The following is a 21,224-nucleotide window of genomic DNA, read 5'->3' on the forward strand; positions in this document are numbered from 1 at the left end:
AGTCCTACCACCGAAGTATTTCAGCGGCGGCCGCCAGATAGAATCTCCTCTCGCAGAATTCTGCGAGCAGAGATTCCGTTCACATTACTCATTGCTAACATTGATTGACCAAACCGAATCTAATGACAGCCATCAATCCATTTAGTCTTGTATACGTCATCCTGCTTTTCATGTGTTCCAACCTTGAGAAGTTTGAAATGACAAAGTCCAGAGTCTTATTCCAGACTAGGAAAACTAAATGAAGAGACTAAGAACAAATAATTCATTAGATTCAGGTTTGGGGAATCCTACTGTAGACCGGGCATTGCGAACCCCTGGCCATGCCTATCCAACTGTTCCGGACTTCACATAAACACAATATTTAACATGATCAAAAGTGCTATAAAACAGCCTATAGTATGGCTGAATTACTAATGTAAACATCTTTGATGTACTGCTATTAGGATAAGGGGGTAATCTGTTATGACAGTTGCTTTTTAACACTTTTGGTGGATGATCAATAATTCCACTTTCACACAGCAGTAGTTTGGTTGGTATTTCTAGTTATAAACGGGACAGGGTCCGAAATAAAAGAAGTACAAAGCTTTCCATTATAGTATTTCTCTCTGTAGGTTCCACTCAAAATACTGCAAAATACTGACCCACATATTACCCAGACAGTAAAGGTGGCCAAAAGTATAGGTTCAATAGTATTATAGAATTATATACAAAGAATATCAGACAATTAAAGAGAATACTCTAATTTATTATAGACAGGACCATTGCAGGTCTGATCTGCTCCTACTGTGAGCAAGATCCCATTCTTCTAGGGAGAAGTCACTGGAACATGGGTTAAAGATTACCTGTCATCAAACCATATTTTCTAAACTAACTCAGATTATATTCCCTAACTACTCCTAACACCCTTCCTGCCCTTAAAATATAATTCCGAGCTTTAAAAAGCTTTGTATCATACCTTTCCCCTTGTTTACATTGTGTGAGCTCACGGCAGGAGAAAGTTGGCGTTCCCCACCAGGCGCAACGTCACTGAAGCCTGCGAGAGCTGTGCCCCACCATGCCCTGCATACACTTCCTGAGTTTGGTCTCCTGCCAGGCCGGTAGGAGACCAAACTAACTGTTTGACTTGCGGCAGGGAACAGAACAGAGCCACCTAGTGGCTGTTTTTTCAATCACATTAGAAATGTATAAAGGTTGACAATTATAACAGCAAGTAAATAGCAAAGTGTCTTATAATTACTTAAGGAATAATATATTAAAAGTTTAGTTTGGTGACAGGTACTCGTTAAAGGCAAGCACTGACAGATCTGGAGTGTGCCACTGGTAGAGCATTCTTTCTTAGATTGCACCTATATGGATTTATCACACCGGCAATGGGTTTGTGTTGCTGTATAGAAATGAATTTAGAAAAAAAGTCTAGATTGGGATATGAAAGGTGCGAAGATAACCAGTTTGTGTGTGTGATATGTATGATTGTATAATTTGCACTAAAAACTGGCATACATCACTTTTGCCCCATTTATTGCAAGATTAAGACACTTTTTACTTTCTTGGAGACTTGCTTAGTAGAAAGAGGTCATGGCTTGTGTGTAACTCCATCTGTTAAAAACAGTGTCTTAACTCAGATGTAACATTTTGGAGTAAGGTAAGCCAACTAATAGTTAATCTAAACATAGACTAGACTGTCTAGAAATTATTTTTAGAAATTAGACTTAGACAGTATTAGTGAATCTAGGCATACAGCCCTAAAATGCTAAAATGCTATACTTGCTGCATGAGTTTTTTTGGGGCCAAAAAACGATCTGGCCACATGTTAGCTGGGAGTCAACAGGGAAGTATGAGATGCCATACCCACAAATAAACATTTTGGGACATTTTTGGACCCTTTTTCAAAATTGCAGCATGCTCTGGGTATAAGAGCCCTGTATAGGAATTGGAACCTAATAAAAAATGTCCAAGCGGTAATAATGAAATGGCACGGAAAATGATGAAATGGCACAGTGGGTACTATCTCTAATAGCTGTGACAAAATGTTTGCAGGAGTGGGCAGGAATGGAAACACATGTTGAAGAAGCGGGCAGTAGTGAAACACACACCTTGGATAGGGTAGTAATGATCAGCATGAATCCAGCAGGAATGGGATTAAAAGGGTATTCTGGGGAACTAACCCCGTAGTCCATCCTTTCCCTCTCACTTTCCTTTCCCTTTCCCTCCCACCATGTATTTGTCCAAATATCATTCATTAGCTATATAGAGCAGTTTTTCAGCTGTCACTTACTTGCAGGGAGTGGGAGAAATATTCGATTCTCCACTTCACTTTGTCTCCTCAGTGAGAGCTAGCCCCCTCCCTTCATGACAATACCATGTCTGGTCTAGAGCTCTGGCTGTACAGCCACACCTCCCCTCTCCCTCCTCTCCCTGTGTGCCATGAGAGAAGCTCAGTAAAGATTCTCAGTCTCCTCAGCCCTGCCCTTTGTCTGCATAGATCTAATCACTGACTGCTGTCATTCAGTACAGCATGAATTATTGATGGGGGAAAGGATAGTGTAAAAGAAAAGACATGTGGGGAGATTTATCCAAACCTGTCCAGAGGAAGTGTTGCTGAGTTGCCCATAGCAACCAATTGGATCACTTCTTTAATTTTTCAGAGGCCTTTTCAAAAATGAAAGAAGCAAGCTGATTGGTGGCTATGGGCAACTGTCAGGATTCGGCAGGCTGGAGGTGGATCCTCTGTGTCAGAGAGGGATTGGCGTTGACCGTGTCGGTGGACCGGTTCTAAGTTGCTACTGGTTTTCACCAGAGCCTGCCGCAAAGCGGGATGGACTTGCAGCTGCGGTAGCAACCAGGTCGTATCCACCGGCAACGGCTCAACCTCTCTGACTGCTGAGATAGGCGCGGTACAAGGGATTAGACAAGAGCAGGGTCAGACGTAGCAGAAGGTCAGGGCAGGCAGCAAGGATCGTAGTCAGGGGCAACGGCAAGAGGTCTGGAACACAGGCTGGGAACACACAAGGAACGCTTTCACTGGCACAATGGCAACAAGATCCGGCAAGGAAGTGCAGGGGAAGTGACGTAATATAGGGAAGTGCACAGGTGAAGACACTAATTAAAACCCATGCGCCAATCAGTGGCGCACCGGCCCTTTAAATCGCAAAGACCCGGCGCACGCGCGCCCTAGGGAGCGGGGCCGCGCACGCCGGGGCAGCACAGACGGGGAGCGAGTCTGGTAAGCGGGTCGGGATGCGCACCACGAGCGGGCGCGTCCCACATCGCGAATCGCATCCCGGCTAGGGACATTATCGCAGCGCACCCGGTCAGCGGGTCTGACCGGGGCGCTGCGAACAGGAGAATGCTGTGAGCGCTCCGGGGAGGAGCCGGGACCCGGAGCGCTCGGCATAACAGCAACTCAGCAATTTTCCTCTGGACAGGTTTTGATAAATCTCCCTCATGTAGTGTGTGAGGCTGACTGTTTAAAAAACAGCATGCACACAGATAGTGAAAGTGAAAGCATTGGCTGGCAGCCATTACACAGAGCAGCACTGACTTCTGGGAGTTGCAGTCTGTGCTGCAAACAAGGGAAAAGGTATTTAGGAGACATCAGGGGCCAAAGGAGCTGCCAAAACCACATGAATAACTACAGGAGACACAGAACAGGTATTGTGGTGGCTTTGGGGCATTTTTATTTTTACAAACTTCCCCGGAGTACCCCTTTAAGAAAACAATCCTATGCATGGCTTTACTGGATATGGCATTTCTTCAAAATGGCATGTGTGCAGGTATGTTAGCATTTTTCCTGGTGTTTTTAGGGTGTACTAGTCACTCCTGTTAAAGAGGGATGGAGCAGATGTTCTGGTACCTAGTGCATTTAAGCACCACAAATTAGCATTATTATTTAGTCATTGTGAAGTATTGGGTTTAGATTAATACACGTGGAGGTATTTGTTTGCTGTATGATGGTAAAATATATACACTCTAGGGGGGTATTAACATAGGCATTGAGTTTTGCAGCTAGTTAGGTGCTGTACAGTAGATATCTTGCTATGTGTGGTGATGGTCACACTATGTAGCACAAAAAGTAAAGAGAAATAAAGAAAAGGGAGGCGCTCCCTGGCATAGTAGTTCAAATATGGCCCATCCTCCCCTATGTTGTCTATTAACCTTATATATTTGTGCTAAATGATAGGCAGAACTCTATAGTAGGCATGTCTGCTGCTCTAAGGACCCAATGACACTCCAAAGCCAGGGCTGAAGGTAAATAGAACAAATAAAAAGGAGGGTCTAATGAGAGCTACTATATGTCTTTACAAAATGTCTCCACCATCACAGTTGCATGTGCAAGCCTGCCATGACATACGGATGTGTTTTAATGGTGAACCTGAGCAAGATGCAAGTTGGCACCAAAGCACCTTCTACCTTATAATCAATGAAGTCAACCAGTCTTGTGCATCTGATGTGGTGAAGACATATTGTGCCGAGATACAGTAACACTCATTAGACTCTTGTTTATCTTTGTTCTATTGGACTATGCAGTTCTATTATAGGACCAACATATGGCAGTGTTAATTAGGCATTATTACGCTTATATTTAGGCACTGTATGTTATAGTTATTTGTACACTGTACTGTATGACTTTGCATAATATTAGGGGGCAAAGAAAAGGACAACTTCCCCAGACCACTCTTGAAGGATATAATGAATATAAAGGTCTGAGCATGTGCTGAAAGATTAACTCCCATGAAAACATATTTAAGCACATTTTATAAAGTGTACCTGCAGCTTGGGCACCTTGAAAACTATAGACAGTTCTAGAACGCAGCACATTTACTCTGTAGAGTTATCATCTTGGAGCTTAATCACTTAAACAGCCTCCATAATCCTACGGTGCAGTCTCCATCAGTACAAAGTGACATTCATGTACTAGACATCGACAGTCTCCAGAGGAAAGATCTTTAAGTACAAATAACAGAACTACTTTTATACTCTCATCCACTATGAAGTAAGTATTTATTTTGACAGGCCGATAATTCAATGTGTATGAAATGGAACAATCCTGAAGAATCTGCATATTTTGCCCGTTTCTGTGATACATGAATGGCAGTTCAGAGGATGAAAAGATTCATTCCTGTAGCTTGAAGTTACTTTTTCTACATATGTAAATCACAAGGAGCAAAGTTAGGAGTGTTTATCTATCCAAATAACCCTTGTTTGCCAACTGGGAAATGGCATAATACTGTTTAATTATTTACCAGCCAGTAAGCAGATGTTCTTTGAGTCTTCTGTTGGAAAACAGACAGTATCTTTTTGATGAATTCTACCTACTGTGTCCCTATTAACTTTAATGCAAAACCCTCCAGTCTTATTCATATAATAACCTCCTAGGAGATTTTAAAGTAGCTATGAATCTATTCATTGACTGACATTATTATTGTTATTATTTTCAGCGGTGCAAAACTACAAGCTGAACATGTATTTAAAGTGCAGACCTTTGTTGCCAGGATATCCGTCACCTTAACAGTGAGCATCTAGGTTAAACATCCATTTGGGACCAGGCACATATCAGTTTAGAGAACACTGGGATTCAGAAGGCTTATTACAGCTTTTAAAGCAGTGGGTGGTCAGCAGATCTCCTAATCCTGAAACTAACACTCTTTATGAAAGCTAAAAATCAGCACTATTGCTGCAAGAAGAGCCAGAAGTCAATGTATTGAAAAGAGCTCCTTTGATGCCAATAATTTCTATCCGCTGTGTGCTGTGCAATCTTATTTTTTGTTAAGAAAGAAAAATAGACTAGTTTATGGAACTGCTTTATGTGCAAAGGTAACACTAAACACCTATGATTACTGTCATTAACAAGCAACAATTTGCGAAATGACATAAATCGAAGATCGAGATATTCCTGCCAAATAAATTGTCTATGCCAGGCCATTAATTGTGTCCCAGGTGAGTCACAGGAGTATTTCTTGAGTCCTATATATCCACCAATATTACCGTATATACTCGAGTATAAGCCGACCCGAATATAAGCCGAGGCCCCTAATTTCACCCCAAAAACCCAGGAAAAGTTATTGACTCGACTATAAGCCTAGGGTGGGAAATACATCATCCCCCCCTGTCATCATCCAGACCAAAGTCATTAACACCCCCGTCATCATCACCATGTCATCATCCCCCCTTCATCATCACCCTGTCATCACCACCCTGTCATTATCACCCCCGTCATCATCACCCTGTAATTTTCACCCCTGTCATCATCACCCCGTCATCATCACTCTGTCATCATCCCCCACTTCATCATCACGGCCTGTCAATCCCTTCATCAGTGGTCTTCAACCTGCGGACCTCCAGATGTTGCAAACCTACAACTCCCAGCATGCCCGGACAGCCATTGGCTGTCCGGGCATGCTGGGAATTGTAGTTTTGAAACATCTGGAGGTCCGCAAGTTGAAGACCACTGCGGCCTTTGTCATCATACAGACCCCCCTTTAGTTTTCTACTCACCTCCCCTCTGTGGGAAGGAAGGGTGAGCTGGTCCGGGCCATCTATGTTGCAGGGACCGTCCGGTGGGGAGGGTTAGTCGTTCCGGGCTGTCCATTTTAACCGGGAGGCCCTCTTCTCCGCTCCGGGCCGGCCCCGGACTAGTGACGTTGCCTTGACGATGACGCACAGGGACATTCATGCGCAGGGACGTCTGCTGCGCACAGACGTCCCTGTGCGTCGTAGTCAAGGCATCGTCACTAGGCCGGGGCTGGCCGGGGACAGGCCAGAACAATTAACCCTCCCCACCGGACGGTCCCTGCAGCATAGATAGCCCCCCCCCCCCCCCGCTTAGACAGCAGCAGGGCCCCCCCCCCCCCCCCCCCGCTTAGACAGTAGTAGCAGCCCCCTCCTTGCAGGCAGTTCACCTCCTCTGTCGGATGCTGGTGCTGCCGCTCCACTCCGTTCTCCCGTCCTCCGGTCCGCATCGTGTCGTCCTATGGAGGAGCATGTGCCATACACGTCACTCTGCTTCCTGCGTAGCGTTACGCTGGGCGCATGGGAGGAGGCGAAGTGACGTGTGTGTCACATGCTCCTCCATGGAACACTATGATGCGTACGGGGGAATGGAAGAACGGGGCAGCAGAGCGGCACCAGGTTTCGGGCACGGTATCGGGGACATTAAACGAGTCCCCGATACCATGCAAATAGCTAGTACCAAGTACCAGTACTTATATTTTAAAGGGAATCTGACACCAGGGTGACCCGGTTTCTGCCGCTGTTTACCGTATGATATGTGGGTCCTTGTTGTGTACAATGGAGTCGGCTGCTGTAGTATGAGCCAAGATTTCTCTCTTCTCCATTATACAGAACAGGGAATTTGCAGGGAATCTACTTATAAATTCAAGTTAGTGCAGATGACTCTACTTTAGACAGCAACAGCCCCCCCCCCCCACACTTTCGACAGCAGCAGGGCCCCCCTTTAGACAGCAGCAGGGCCCCCCCATTTAGACAGCAGCAGGCCCCCCCCCCCCGTTTAGACAGCAACAGGGCCCCCCTGCTTAGACAGCAGCAGGGCCCCCCCACACACACACTTAGACAGTAGTAGCAGCCCCCTCCTTGCAGGCAGCTCACCTCCTCTGTCGAGTGCTGGTGCTGCTGCTCCACTCCGTTCTCCCATCCTCCGGTCCGCATTGTGTCGTCCTATGGAGGAGCATGTGACATACACGTCACTCTGCTTCCTGTGTAGCGTTACGCTGGGCGCATGGGAGGAGGCGGAGTGACGTGTGTGTCACAAGCTCCTCCATGGAACACTATGATGCGTACGGGAGAATGGAAGAACGGGGCAGCAGAGCGGCACCAGGTTTCGGGCATGGTATCGGGGACATAAAACGAGTCCCCGATACCATGCAAATAGCTAGTATCGGGACATCCCTAGTTTTCACCATACGGTTTTTGACTTTGCACAGTTTTTTTTCTTGGAATTTCAATCAAACAAGTGAAACTTTATTCAAAATGGAGTGAAAAGTTAAAAACGTATACATTTTTTTCTTAAAAAACAGATGCAACCGGACATCATTTTTCAAACAGTATACGGTTTTCAACCGTATATGGGTTAACATTTGTACACACTTTAGTCAGGTTTTGAGGAATCCGTTTTTCATCAAAAACCTGATACAGGAACTGTATTGCAAAAACGTCGTGTGCATGCACCCTTAGTGTTTAGTGTGGGGTAAGTGTAGTGTTTTAAGGATAATTATTATTTACATGCATTAAATCATACAAATAAACACTGAAAAGCATAAACATATACCCAATTTATAGGTTAAGCCCAAATGGAGGAGATTTATCAAAACCTATGTAAAGGAAAAGTTGACCAGTTGCCCATAGCAACCAATTAGATTTCATCTTTCTTTTTGAAAAGGGCCTCTGAAAAATGGAAGAAGCAATCTGATTGGTTGCTATGGGCAACTGGTCAATTTTCCCCCTACACAGGTTTTGATAAATCTCCCCCAATGTGTATAAACCCAGTTTTCACTCATTTCAGATTCTTAGTCCTTCTACCTCGAAAGCTACCATCCACCATATGATAGTGAATGGTAAAATGACCAGGAATCAACTTATCTTCCCGCCATACTTTAATGACTAGATTTTCCTGCTAGAGTAGTATCAAAAAGTAATAGAAAATATTGAGTTATAACAGTTAAATCCTCACACAAAGAGACATTGATTTTATATGCCCAGACATGATGGCAAAATTGATGAGGATTTGGAGGTCAGTCTCTCGAAAGCTCTAAAAAAGGTTGTACAGTATATATTACTCGTACTGTCATTTTGTTATAACTGCTGTCAAGAGGTCTGGTAGGGTAATACTACTCCACAGACTTTAATAGCATAGTGGTGCAAATTACAAATATGTACAGACAGGGACAGTTTTAGGTTTAGCGTGGCCCTAGGCAAAAGAGGGGCCCCAAAAGTCGTAATAGTGCACTAACCAGATTTGCACATTTTTGGTCACTTCAAATACCATAAAAAATATCTAAAAAAGCAATTGAAAAGTCCCATCAAAACAAAAATGGTACCGATAACTACAAATCACAGCGCAAAACATGACCCTCATACATCCCCATATACAGAAAAATAAAAGAGTAATAGGGATCAGAATAGTACAATTTTATATTTTTGTATAGTTCCCCCACATTAGGTTGGCAGTATAGTTCCCCCACATTAGATAGGCAGTATAGTTCCCCCACATTAGGTTGGCAGTATAGTTCCCCCACATTAGGTTGGCAGTATAGTTCCCCCCACATTAGGTTGTAGTTCCCCCACATTAGGTTGGCAGTATGTTCCCCCCACATTAGGTTGTAGTTCCCCCACATTAGGTAGACAGTAGAGTTCCCCCACATTAGGTTGGCAGTATAGTTCCCCCACATTAGGTTGGCAGTATAGTTCCCCCACATTAGGTTGGCAGTATAGTTCCCCCACATTAGGTTGCAGTTCCCCCTAATTAGGTTGGCAGTATAGTTCCCCCATATTAGGTTTGCGGTATAGTTCCCCCCACATTAGGTTGGCAGTATAGTTCCCCCCACATTAGGTTGGCAGTATAGTTCCCCCCACATTAGGTTGGTAGTATAGTTCCCCCCACATTAGGTTGGCAGTATAGTCCCCCCCCCCACATTAGATTGTAGTTCCCCCACATTAGGTTGGCAGTATAGTTCCCCCACATTAGGTTGTAGTGCCCCCACATTAGGTAGACAGTATAGTTCCCCCACATTAGGTTGGCAGTATAGTTCCCCCACATTAAGTTGGCAGTATGTTCCCCCACATTAGGTAGACAGTATAGCTTCCCCACATTAGGTTGGCAGTATAGATCTCCCACATTAGATTGGCAGTATGTTCCCCCACATTAGGTTGGCAATGTGTTCCCCCACATTAGGTAGGCAGTATGTTCCCCCACATTAGGTTGCAGTTCTCCCCCATTAGGTTGGCAGTATGTTCCCCCCATTAGGTAGGCAGTATAGTTTCCCCACATTAGGTGCAGTATGTTCCCCCACATTAGATAGGCAGTATGTACCCCCACATTAGGTTGCAGTCCCCCCCCCATTAGGTAGGCAGTATGTTCCCCCACATTAAGTTGCAGTTCCCCCCCCATTAGGTTGGCAGTATGTTCCCCCACATTAGGTAGGCAGTATGTTCCCCCACATTAGATTACAGTTCTCCCCGATTAGGTTGGCAGTATGTTCCCCCACATTAGGTAGGCAGTATGTTCCCCCACATTAGGTTGCAGTCCCCCCACATTAGGTAGGCAGTATGTTCCCCCACATTAGGTTGCAGCCCCCCCCCCCATTAGGTTGACAGTATGTTCCCCCACATTAGGTAGGCAGTATCGTTTCCCCACATTAGGTGCAGTATGTTCCCCCACATTAGGTAGGCAGTATGTTCCCCCACATTAGGTTGCAGTTCCCCCCCCCATTAGGTTGGCAGTATGTTCCCCCACATTAGGTTGCAGTCCCCCCCCCCCATTAAGTTGGCAGTATGTTCCCCCACATCAGGTTGGCAGTATAGTTCCCCTCTCCCCCTCCCCCCCTACTTTTTCTATTTTTCACATTTCCTTACCTGGCCGCGCTCTGCAGGCTCAGGTAATGTGGCGGGTCTTGTGGGCTGTGGGAATAATATGACGAGTGACAACTCCTGCCGGGTCCTCTATGCTGCGTCAGGGACGTCAATCCTCATTTCCTGCAGCTGGACACAAAACACTTCACGACACAGTTTTTTTCACTACACCGGCGCTGCAGGAAATGAGGAGTGACGTCCAGAACTGAGGGATGTGTTGTTTAGAGAACGAAATCCAACAAGAAATACCCAGTGCTGGCAGGTATGTGCTAAAATTACCTTATGGTGGATTACCCCTTTAATACCTGCACATTCTTAGGCTATGTTCACACGCCAGAATTTGTACCTGGAATTCCCCAGGAAAATTCTGCATGAATTTATAGCCAATACACTTCATTGGGATTCCGCTGTCCCATTCACACATTTCTGCTGCTGGAATTCCATTGAAGTGAATGGGCTAATAATTACTGCAGAATTTTCATGCTGAATTCTGTGCAGAAATTCTATTGTGTGACCATAGCCTCAGTCTTAGCTTCATGAGGGACAATGGAAATAACCCTCATCATGGATATGTATTCCTCCCATTATCTACCTATATTATAGGAAAAATGCAGAGTGCTATGAAATCTAAGATATTACTAACAAGCTGTACGGTGACTCAGTGGCCAGCACCACGGTGGCCATTGCTCTAAAGTGTAAAATATATATGAGAATATCTGTAGTGTTCTTTTACTTTGGAATAATAGATTCCTATTTTAGATACTGTAAAAGCTGTTTTCAACACATACTGGGGTTTATTTACTAATGTGATCCCGACTCTTTTTTGTCGGGGTTTGCGCCCAAATTGTGTCGCACGTCAAGCGACACAATTTGCGACCAAAAGAACCAAAACCCTCCATCTTACAAGAAAAACCAGAAAAGGGGGCATGGCCATGGGGTAAAGTGGGCGTAGTCCCGACAGTTTTGAAAAATCCCAACATATTTACTAAGGTTTCCACAGAAAAAGTGGTGTATTTGAGCTGAGAAAAACCCAACAGATCAGAACAGTTGTAAAAAAAGCAAAATGTAGGGAAAAGTGCAAAATGTAGGGAAACCTTAGTAAATACCTTGGGAAAATACCAGTGGGAAATCAAAACCAACAAAGAAACCTACACTCCACTCTTAGTAAATAAACCCCACTGTGTCTAAGCTTTAGGCTAAATACACATAGATGAACTACCTATAACACCCGTTAAGTAATAATCCAAACACAAAAGTCTAAATGGTGCATGAAGTACAGAAATGTTATGTTATTTTAATTTATGTTTCCAAGAAGGCCATAAAAAAAACATTAACACACAATACATAATTAAAAACAAGGTGGGAGACCACCAAGACCACACCCCACAAAATACAGATATACACTAAAATGAGCTGGAGTCAGAAAAACAATGAATTCCACTGCACTAATAATTATTGCGGACACAATGAATTGAAGTTCCAATGTAAAAAGCAGAGACCTCAATACCAAATATCAGTTCATATAGGCATGAAACATGCATTCAAGCTTTGGCTTAGGAAAAATGGTCAATCAAAAAATCTAAAGGCCTGGTAAAAGCCTTACTATAAAACGTCTTTATACAATGTCACATATGTATAAAGACGTTTGCCAAGGGTGTGAACACACAGAATTATATTGCCCCTTCCCCTTACCCTCCAACACGTTTTGCTGTTTTTCAGGGAACGGGAAGGTGAGGCAACCTATAAATACCCCCTGAAATCAGGTACTGGCCAATAGAATGCATAAACAGATGGCACCCTACTTACCAGGCACTTCTGTCCACACAAGCCACTCACTGTGTGATCATTGATAGAACAAGCCAGCACTGTGCAGTCCAGCAAGGGAGCACATCGGGTTCTGTACAGCCTTTTCTAAAGGGGTACTCCAGAGGAAAACACAACTTGTTCTAGAACATACAGCAGCTGATAAGTACTAGATTAAGATTTTTCAAAAGAAGTAATTTACAAATCTGTATAATTTTTGGGCACCAGTTGTTAATTTGATGCTTTTTCCCCCCATTAAATAAGGCTGAACAGAACCTGCATGTGCTTCCTTTCTTGTTTGCACAATAACTACCAAAATCCATATGAAAGACATTGCACAATGAATAAAACCATACACATTAAAAGTATCAAAATTGGGGGTCAATAGTACTTAGTATATGTAAAGTTGATAAAGTAAAAATGAAGTTAAAGGAGATACGTGGCGAAAATCTATTAACTCATCTTGTGCCCGGGCTGCAAAAATTTAAAAAACAAACTTTAACTCACCTTCCTACGTTCCCTGTTGCGGAGATATCGGCGTCCCGTTCCTCCGCTCCTGCTCAGCACCGTACTTCTTAGGCTTGAAGCGTCACAGTGCTGTCAGTATATTGTTAGCCGCAGTTATGTCCCGTCTCCACTGATGATAGGCTGAGCACACTGTCTTGTAAGGAGCTCTGGCCGGCTCCTTACATGACAGTGTGCTCAGCCTATCAACTGCTGACAGAACTGTGACATTACGAGCCTAAGAAGAAGGAAGACAAGCAGCAGGGTAAGAACGTGATGCAGATATCTCTGCAACGGGGGGAACGTAGGAAGGTGAGATAATGTTTGTTTTTAAAATTTTTGCAGCCGGGGCACAGGATGAGTTAAAAGATTTTTGCCGCATATCTCCTTTAAAAAAGTAAGTGCAATCTTTTAACTTCATTATTTGCATTTACTTCATCAACTTTATTTGATTCATGTACAGGTATTTTTATTTGTTGTTGTACAGTTTATTTTTATTTGTTGTTTTTGCAGCCAGGTTGTGATGATTTATGATTTGTCCTGCCACTGATGGTATAGCTCCAGTGCCTTTGCTAACTTAAAGGGGTACTCCCGTGGAAAACTTTTTTTTTTTTTAAATCAACTGGTGCCAGAAAGTTAAACAGATTTTTAAATCACTTCTATTAAAAAATCTTAATCCTTCCAGTACTTTTTAGGGGCTTTAGGAGAAATCCAAAAAAGAAATGCATTTCCCCTGATATCATGACCACAGTGCTCTCTGCTGACCTCTGCTGTCCATTTAAGGAACTGTCCAGAGCAGCATATGTTTGCTATGGGGATTTTCTCCTGCTCTGGACAGTTCCTAAAATGGACAGCAGAGGTCAGCAGAGAGCACTGTGGTCATGACATCAGAGGAAATGCATTTCTTTTTTTTTTATTTCTCTTTAGTATACAGCCCCTAAAAAGTACTGGAAGGGTTAAGATTTTTTTAATAGAAGTGATTTACAAATCTGTTTAACTTTCTGGCACCAGTTGATTTAAAAAAAAGTTTTCCACGGGAGTACCCCTTTAACTAGTCTGTATGGCACGGCTAAGTGATATAAGTGATATACTGACGTGACAGGACAGAAGCGCCCGCTAGGTGTAGTGCCAGTTTGTTATTGCATTCTAATGATTTTGTGCAATAAATGCCTTGCATAAGAATTCATGCCCCTTGAACTTTTTGACCATTTTGCAACTGTTACAAATTAGACTTTTACCATTTGATCAACAAAAGATGCACAGTAGTTTGAAAGTGAAAAATAACTTTTAATAAGAACAAAAATGTTGACATCTGCTGGATGCATAAGTATCCCCCCCAAGTAATTACAATTACAACTGCAAGTCTCTTGGGCTATGTCTCTACCAGCTGTACACATCGGGGGATAGAAATGTTTGTCCATTCTTTTATTCGTCAATGTTTGTCCATTCTTCATAGATTTTCAATTGGATTCAGGTATTAGACTTTGACAACAAAGCTATGGCTGTATGGTTAGGGTCATTGTCCCACTGAAAGATTAACCTCTGTCCCAGTCTTAAGTATTTTGCAGACTGCATTAGATTTGACTCCATTATTCTTTCAACCTGTATTCGGCTCCATTCATCTTTCCATCAGTTCTGCTCAGTTTCCCTGTACCTGCAGAACTAAAGCATTCAAACAGCATGATACTGCCACCACCATGTGGGGATGGTGTGTTCAGGGTGATGGGCAGTATTGTGTTTCAGCTAAACATAGTGCTTTGCACTGAAGCCTAAAAGAATAATTTTGGTCTAATCTGACCAGAGCAACTACTTCCATGTTTGCTGTCTCTCCCACATGGCGTGTGGCAAAAAAAGATTTCTTGTGGCTCACTTTCAACAGCTGCTTTCATATGGCTACTCTTCTATTAAGGCCAGATTTGTGACGTACACGACTAATAGTTGCCTTGTGGACGAATTCTCCCACCTTATCTGTTGCTCTTTGGAGTTACCATGTTGCCTTTCTGATTAATTCCCTCCTTGTCCAGCTTGTCAGTTTAGGTGAACGGCCTTGTCTTAGTAGGTTTGCGGTTGTGGCATATTCTTTTCATTGTCTAACGTTAGATTTTATGGTGCTCAGCGATACAATCAAAGCTTGGAATATTTTTTTTTATAGCCAAGCCCTGCTTTCTACTCCTCCACAACTTTACCCCTGACCTGTTTGGTGGTCCATGGTCTTCATGCTGCTGTTTGTTCAGTAGTGCTCTCTGGCAAACTCTGAGGCCATCACAGAACAGGGAATTTTGTACAGAGATTAAATTGCAGACACGTGGATCCTATTTACTAATTATGTCACTTGCAGTTTGCCACACCAGATTTTTGCTAGGATTTCACATTGGTGAATATATATGCACTTAAAACTTTTCAAATTGTTGTTTGTAAATTATTTTGAAATCCATGTAACGTTTCCCCCATTTCCAAATAATGAACTATTCTGTGTTGGTCCATTACATGAAATCACAATGACATGCATGTGAATCTGTGGTTATACCATGACAAAATGTTGAAAAGTCCAAGGGGGTGGTAGGGGGTGAATACTTACTCAATGCACTATAGGTGTTTATAGTGGAGCTTATACCAGATCTTCAAATGGCCATTTTCCCTAGGCCTCGGCACTTATTTATTCATATGAATTGTATTTTTACTGTGCATTATGAATTCATGTTTATGCTTATATGAATTGATACTTCGTATTGTGATTTTTACTTTTTACATTGGAACTTTATTTCCTTGCGGTCACATGGATTATTTGTGCAGTAATATTCATTGTTTGTCTGACTCAAGCTCATTTTATATCTGTATTTTGTGGGGTGATTTTTCATGGTACCAATCATGAATTCCTTTTTATTAGGTCTTTGCTCTTCCAAACTGTTTTTATTTAGTCTTATGTGTTTATCTTATTTTACACGTTACTTGGGGACTACAGTACTTTATGCACCATTTTTTTATTTTTGTGCTTTGTTTATTACATAAAGTGTGTTATAGGTAGTACATTCTTGTGTTGCGCTTGTTTTCTCGTAATGTATATCAGGTTGGCTTCTAATGTAGGATACACATAGATATAATCTGAAATTATTAGATGTAACTGAGCCATCAGAACTATTTTCCAACCGTACAAGGTAAATATTATTTTGACTTCATGAGTTTGTACAGAGAGTAACAGTGCATGCAATGCAATCTATTTGCCGCACATCTACTGTAAGCATCTGGTGAGTGGGAAACAAAGCAAATGAGAAACCCTCTTTACTAATTAATCAGTGCAAGAAAGTCAAGGTATCAATTACATGCTGGTTTATTTTGCTTCCGCTCAATGCATGCTGTCTTCTTTAGCTCTTAACTAGACCCATGGCGTCAGCTATACATGTCACAATAAACCAACATATAATTGATACATTGATATTGCTCCACTGATTAATTAGTGAGGAGCGTGAATTTTTATTCTTTCATTCCCAGAGACACAGAAGCACTCAGCCTTTATGGCTACATATTTCTTTGGCTTTTATGCCTTATTTGTTGATTTCTTTCTCGTTAAGTTTTCAGAGATTCTGTCACATTAAATAAGCAGGTGCAATAAATTAAAGCTCTAACAGCATTTATATATGCCAGGACTGTATATTTGGGAATAAATGCTAGCTGTCAATATTAAGTCTTGGTTGCTGAATGACCTTCAAAGGATAGGCAATGCTTGGTCGTTTGGGGTGTGATCTCCAAGATGTCCACCAATGAGCACAATGAGGAGATTGTGGTCTTCACGCTTATGCCATATCAAAATCATTGTGTATGCGCATATCTGGTCACCTGTGGAAGCACCTATGCTTGGTAATGCAGGTCATCCTGATAAGTCCCAAATTAATGGGAAGAGCCATGGTTTTAGGCATAGCCATTCATACAAGTAATATTATATTAAAAATGAAAAGGTTACAATGCTCACAGTCAGATCACAAGTGTGGAACATTTTGCCCACCATCTCACTATATTTTATGTTGTTGTTACTATATCTTTTTAAACGTGTATCTGGTATAATTTATAAATTATGTTGAGAGATGGTTTATTGTAACTGCAATTTTAAATGTTGGGTTATAATGAAGGGGTTGGTTATGTCACCACACCAGATATTAGGTTCCATGGATGATATGGAGACCTCCATTCAAAAAATATTTTCTGTGTGTTTTATTCCAGTGACCACACACTGGGTCTTGAGCATAACACTATTTAATTTAATCTTCATTTACATCAGTTATTGGTGCATAAATCCATGTATCTGTGATATTAAATAGTTTTATCTAAGTTCAAATGGTTATAGTCAATCGCATTAAACTCAATGACTATCTTACTAATGGTCTTACTGACTATGACAGCCATTGTCTATCTTCTGTCGGTCATGATCTGATGGTGTCATTTCCTGATTAAATGTAGTCTGAACCATCTTAACACATTGACGTCTGAGATGCTGATGCTATCCATCTTGTCAGCTCTCTATTTCTCGCTTATCTCCGTTACTATTCATATATTTCACATTCCTTTTGTGACCTTGAATGTTTTTGAATGTGGATGGACAAAGAAATGCTACACATTTTGAGCTTTGTATACGTATTTAAAAAAAAAATAGTGTCTTCTCACCTGAGGAGCCCATTTTGGACACTGTATTAACAGCCCTTCCATTGCTGTTTGATATTGTCAACTTTGTAATTATCTGACAACAAACAAAGAAGCCTTTCCAATAAGGAAAGATTTACTTGGAAGGTTTAGGCAGCTGACATATTCCCTTAGGGTGTATTTACAAATGTACCATATCCTGTGCATATTTGAAGTGCAGGATTTGAAGCTGTGTTCAGTCAATTAGTTGACTGCAGCCTTAAATCTTGCTCATCAGATGTGCGCAGGAAACTGTACGTGTGAATATACCCTATGGATATAATTTTTTGTTTTTTTGTTTTCTAGCCGTGATAATTACTTTTTAAGATGATATACTTGTTTGTTGCTGGACTAATTGTTAGCTGTTTCTTCTTTTGATACCTGTATGTAATACTAAATATATCATGTCAAAAGTTTTCAGCTGTGAGTGTTCAGACTTCGACCAATTAGTAGAAAAACGCTGCCGTGCTATTCTCTCCCTGCTCTGTGCCTTTGTGAGCTGACCAATAAAAACTTTTGATATTTCTCAATGAGTATTTTATGAAGACAGGTTCACCTTAAATAATGCAATGGATTAATGGAACAGCATTATTCATTTCTTTTTCTTTTTTTATTTATTTATCTTTATTCTTTCTTTATACATATTTACTAATTATTATTTCAGCAAGCAAAAAGAATAAAGCCTTAATCCTTATTTTCGAGCTACATAGTTACAATTTCTACCATATGATATCAGGCTTAAATAATAAAAAGAAAAAAAGGAATGCAGAGAATTATACACACTCTGAATTACCCAAAGGCCGCACACGGGAGAGGGAAAAATAAATAAATAAATAAAAATAAATTTCATTTCTTATATAGATGTTATATATTGTAAAGTTTGTAAAAGTAGTGGAGCTTATTTACCATGAGGGGTTATTAAGTCACTTTTTGTCTGCTAGTAACTTTTTTTGTGTTTTGAGACAAACTTGTTGATCTATAGTGCTATAGTAAAAATGGCATTAGACAGCTAAAGGGGAGTGGGGCTTCAACCAAAGTATATAATTCTTCAACCAAAGTATATAATTCCTTCCATATCTTACTCAGGTCTGAGAAGATGTGATATGTACAGGTATATTACCTTTGATCAGCTTAGTTCAAGGCTTTGGCATAAAGGGTTATTCCAGTTACTCAAAAAAAGTAGCTATAATAAAAAGAAATACAATTTTCTAATTTTACTATCTGTATCAATTTGTCAAGCTTGCTGTCTTTGAACAGGAACCGCTATTGTTTAGTTTAGATTTTAAAATATACAATACTTATATTTCATAAGATATAAGAATGGTGAACTTGGTGATGAGTGCTTTCACTGGCCACAAATATGGAGAAAGAAAATTGTGGGGGGGGGGGGGGTAAAAATTATTATTATTCTATAGTTCAATATGAATGCAATGATACATAATATTTCTAGGTTTTATTTTTAACCCCTTAAGGACCAAGGACGTTCCGGTACGTCCTTGGTCCTGCTCTTCTGATATAACGCAGGGTTACACAGTAACCCCGCGTCATATCACGGCGGGCCCGGCGTCATAGTGAATCCGGGAACCGCCTCTAATAGCGCGCAGCGCCGATCGCGGCGCCGCACGCTATTAACCCTTTAGCTGCACGCTCAGAGCTGAGCCGCGCGGCTAAAAGTGAAAGTGAAAGTTCCCGGCTAGCTCAGTCGGGCTGTTCGGGATAGCCGCGGCTAATCGCGGCATCCCGAACAGCTGACAGGACAGCGAGAGGGCTCCTACCTGCCTCCTCGCTGTCCGATCGCCGAATGACTGCTCAGTGCCTGAGATCCAGGAATGAGCAGTCATGCGGCAGAATCGTTGATCACTGGTTTCTTATGAGAAACCAGTGATCAGCATAGGAGATCAGTGTGTGCAGTGTTATAGGTCCCTATGGGACCTATAACACTGCAAAGAAAAGTGAAAAAAAAAGTGAATAAAGATCATTTAACTCCTCCCCTATTAAAAGTTTGAATCACCCCCCTTTTCCAATAAAAAAAAAAACACAGTGTAAATAAAAATAAAAATAAACATATATGGTATCACCGCATGCCGAAATGTCCGAATTATAAAAAATATATCATTAATTAAACCGCTCGGTCAATGGTGTGCGCGCAAAAAAATTCCAAAATCCAAAATAGTGCATTTTTGGTCACTTTTTATATCATTTAAAAATAATTAAAAAGCGATCAATAAGTCCTATCAATGCAAAAATGGTACCGTTACAAACTTCAGATCACGGCGCAAAAAATGAGCCCTCATACCGCCCCATACATGGAAAAATAAAAAAGTTATAGGGGTCAGAAGATGACAATTTTAAACGTATTAATTTTCCTGCATGTAGTTATGATTTTTTCCAGAAGTCCGACAAAATGAAACCTATATAAGTAGGGTATTATATTAATCGTATGGACCTACAGAATCAATATCAGGTGTCATTTTTACCGAAAAATGTACTACGTAGAAACGGAAGCCCCCAAAAGTTACAAAACAGCGTTTTTTTTTTTTCAATTTTGTCGCACAATGATTTTTTTTCCCGTTTCACTGTAGATTTTTGGGCAAAATTACTGACGTCATTACAAAGTAGAATTGGTGGTGCAAAAAATAAGCCATCATATGGATTTTTAGGTGCAAAATTGAAAGAGTTATGATTTTTTAAAGGCAAGGAGCAAAAAACGAAAATGCAAAAACGGAAAAAACCCCAGTCCTTAAGGGGTTAATAAAATAAATGAAAACTCTTTTTTTTTTAAAGTATGTTTACAATTGTCCTATTATAATTTACAAAGCTGCACCCTATTATGACCCCTGTAATTTTTATGTTTACGGGGCTCTCATTCCACGCCATGATCTGTAGTTTACACCAGTACCCTTTTTGTTTTGATAGAACTTTAGTCTGTCTAATATGTACCCTGAGCCAAATGCCAACTGTCTTTTCCCCTTGAGATGCTGTAATTAGCATTGATCACATCATCAAGTGTTAATGGTGGACATCAGTGTGATCGCTAATGTCCGCCATTAGCTGTGAGTATCGGCACCCTCAGTTTTTGAGCTCACTTTATACACCCCGGCCATGCAGAGAACTTAACTATATGTTCTTTATCAAGAAGGGGTTAAAAAATTAATGAAATTATAGAAAACGACTTACATCTTTCCTCTCTACTATGTTGACCTTACATAGATTCACTTACGAGATCTGATAAAGCTGCTTTATCATCAACAAGGATCAAGTGTACTTCACAATATCATGTTTCAATATGAGCTAAAATATTTAAAATATTAAATATACAGGTTTACTTTAGTAGAGGATTTTTAGATGTATCCCATAACCAAAAGCTGAATTGAAGATTTGAGTTCCATTGTATCATGAAACTGATATAGTCATCCCATAAAGCTACCACAAATGGATTGTTTTATTGTTACACAAAGAGGGTGCACTTCATATGCTATCCATTTTCTGTATTTGTGAGATAATATGGGCCATTTGTGTCACATGGAAACCTTGGTTATGATTTCCGCAGGCTCTTTTTACTGTCTTTTTCCCTCTTTGAGAAACAAACAAGAGCTTTTGAAAACAGGTTTTAAACTATCATAAAACTGAAGATGAACAAGTCACAACATCCATCTCTAGTC

General features: G+C 41.2%; 1 protein-coding gene across 1 annotated transcript in view; it reads left to right on the forward strand.

Annotated features, from left to right (window-relative positions):
* Positions 1-21,224, forward strand: part of CNTNAP2 (contactin associated protein 2) — a 1,818,787-nt gene that overhangs the window by 1,680,605 nt on the left and 116,958 nt on the right. The window lies entirely within an intron of this gene.

The sequence above is a fragment of the Hyla sarda genome, chromosome 5 (genome assembly GCF_029499605.1).
Source record: "Hyla sarda isolate aHylSar1 chromosome 5, aHylSar1.hap1, whole genome shotgun sequence".
NCBI classification, from domain to species: domain Eukaryota; kingdom Metazoa; phylum Chordata; class Amphibia; order Anura; family Hylidae; genus Hyla; species Hyla sarda.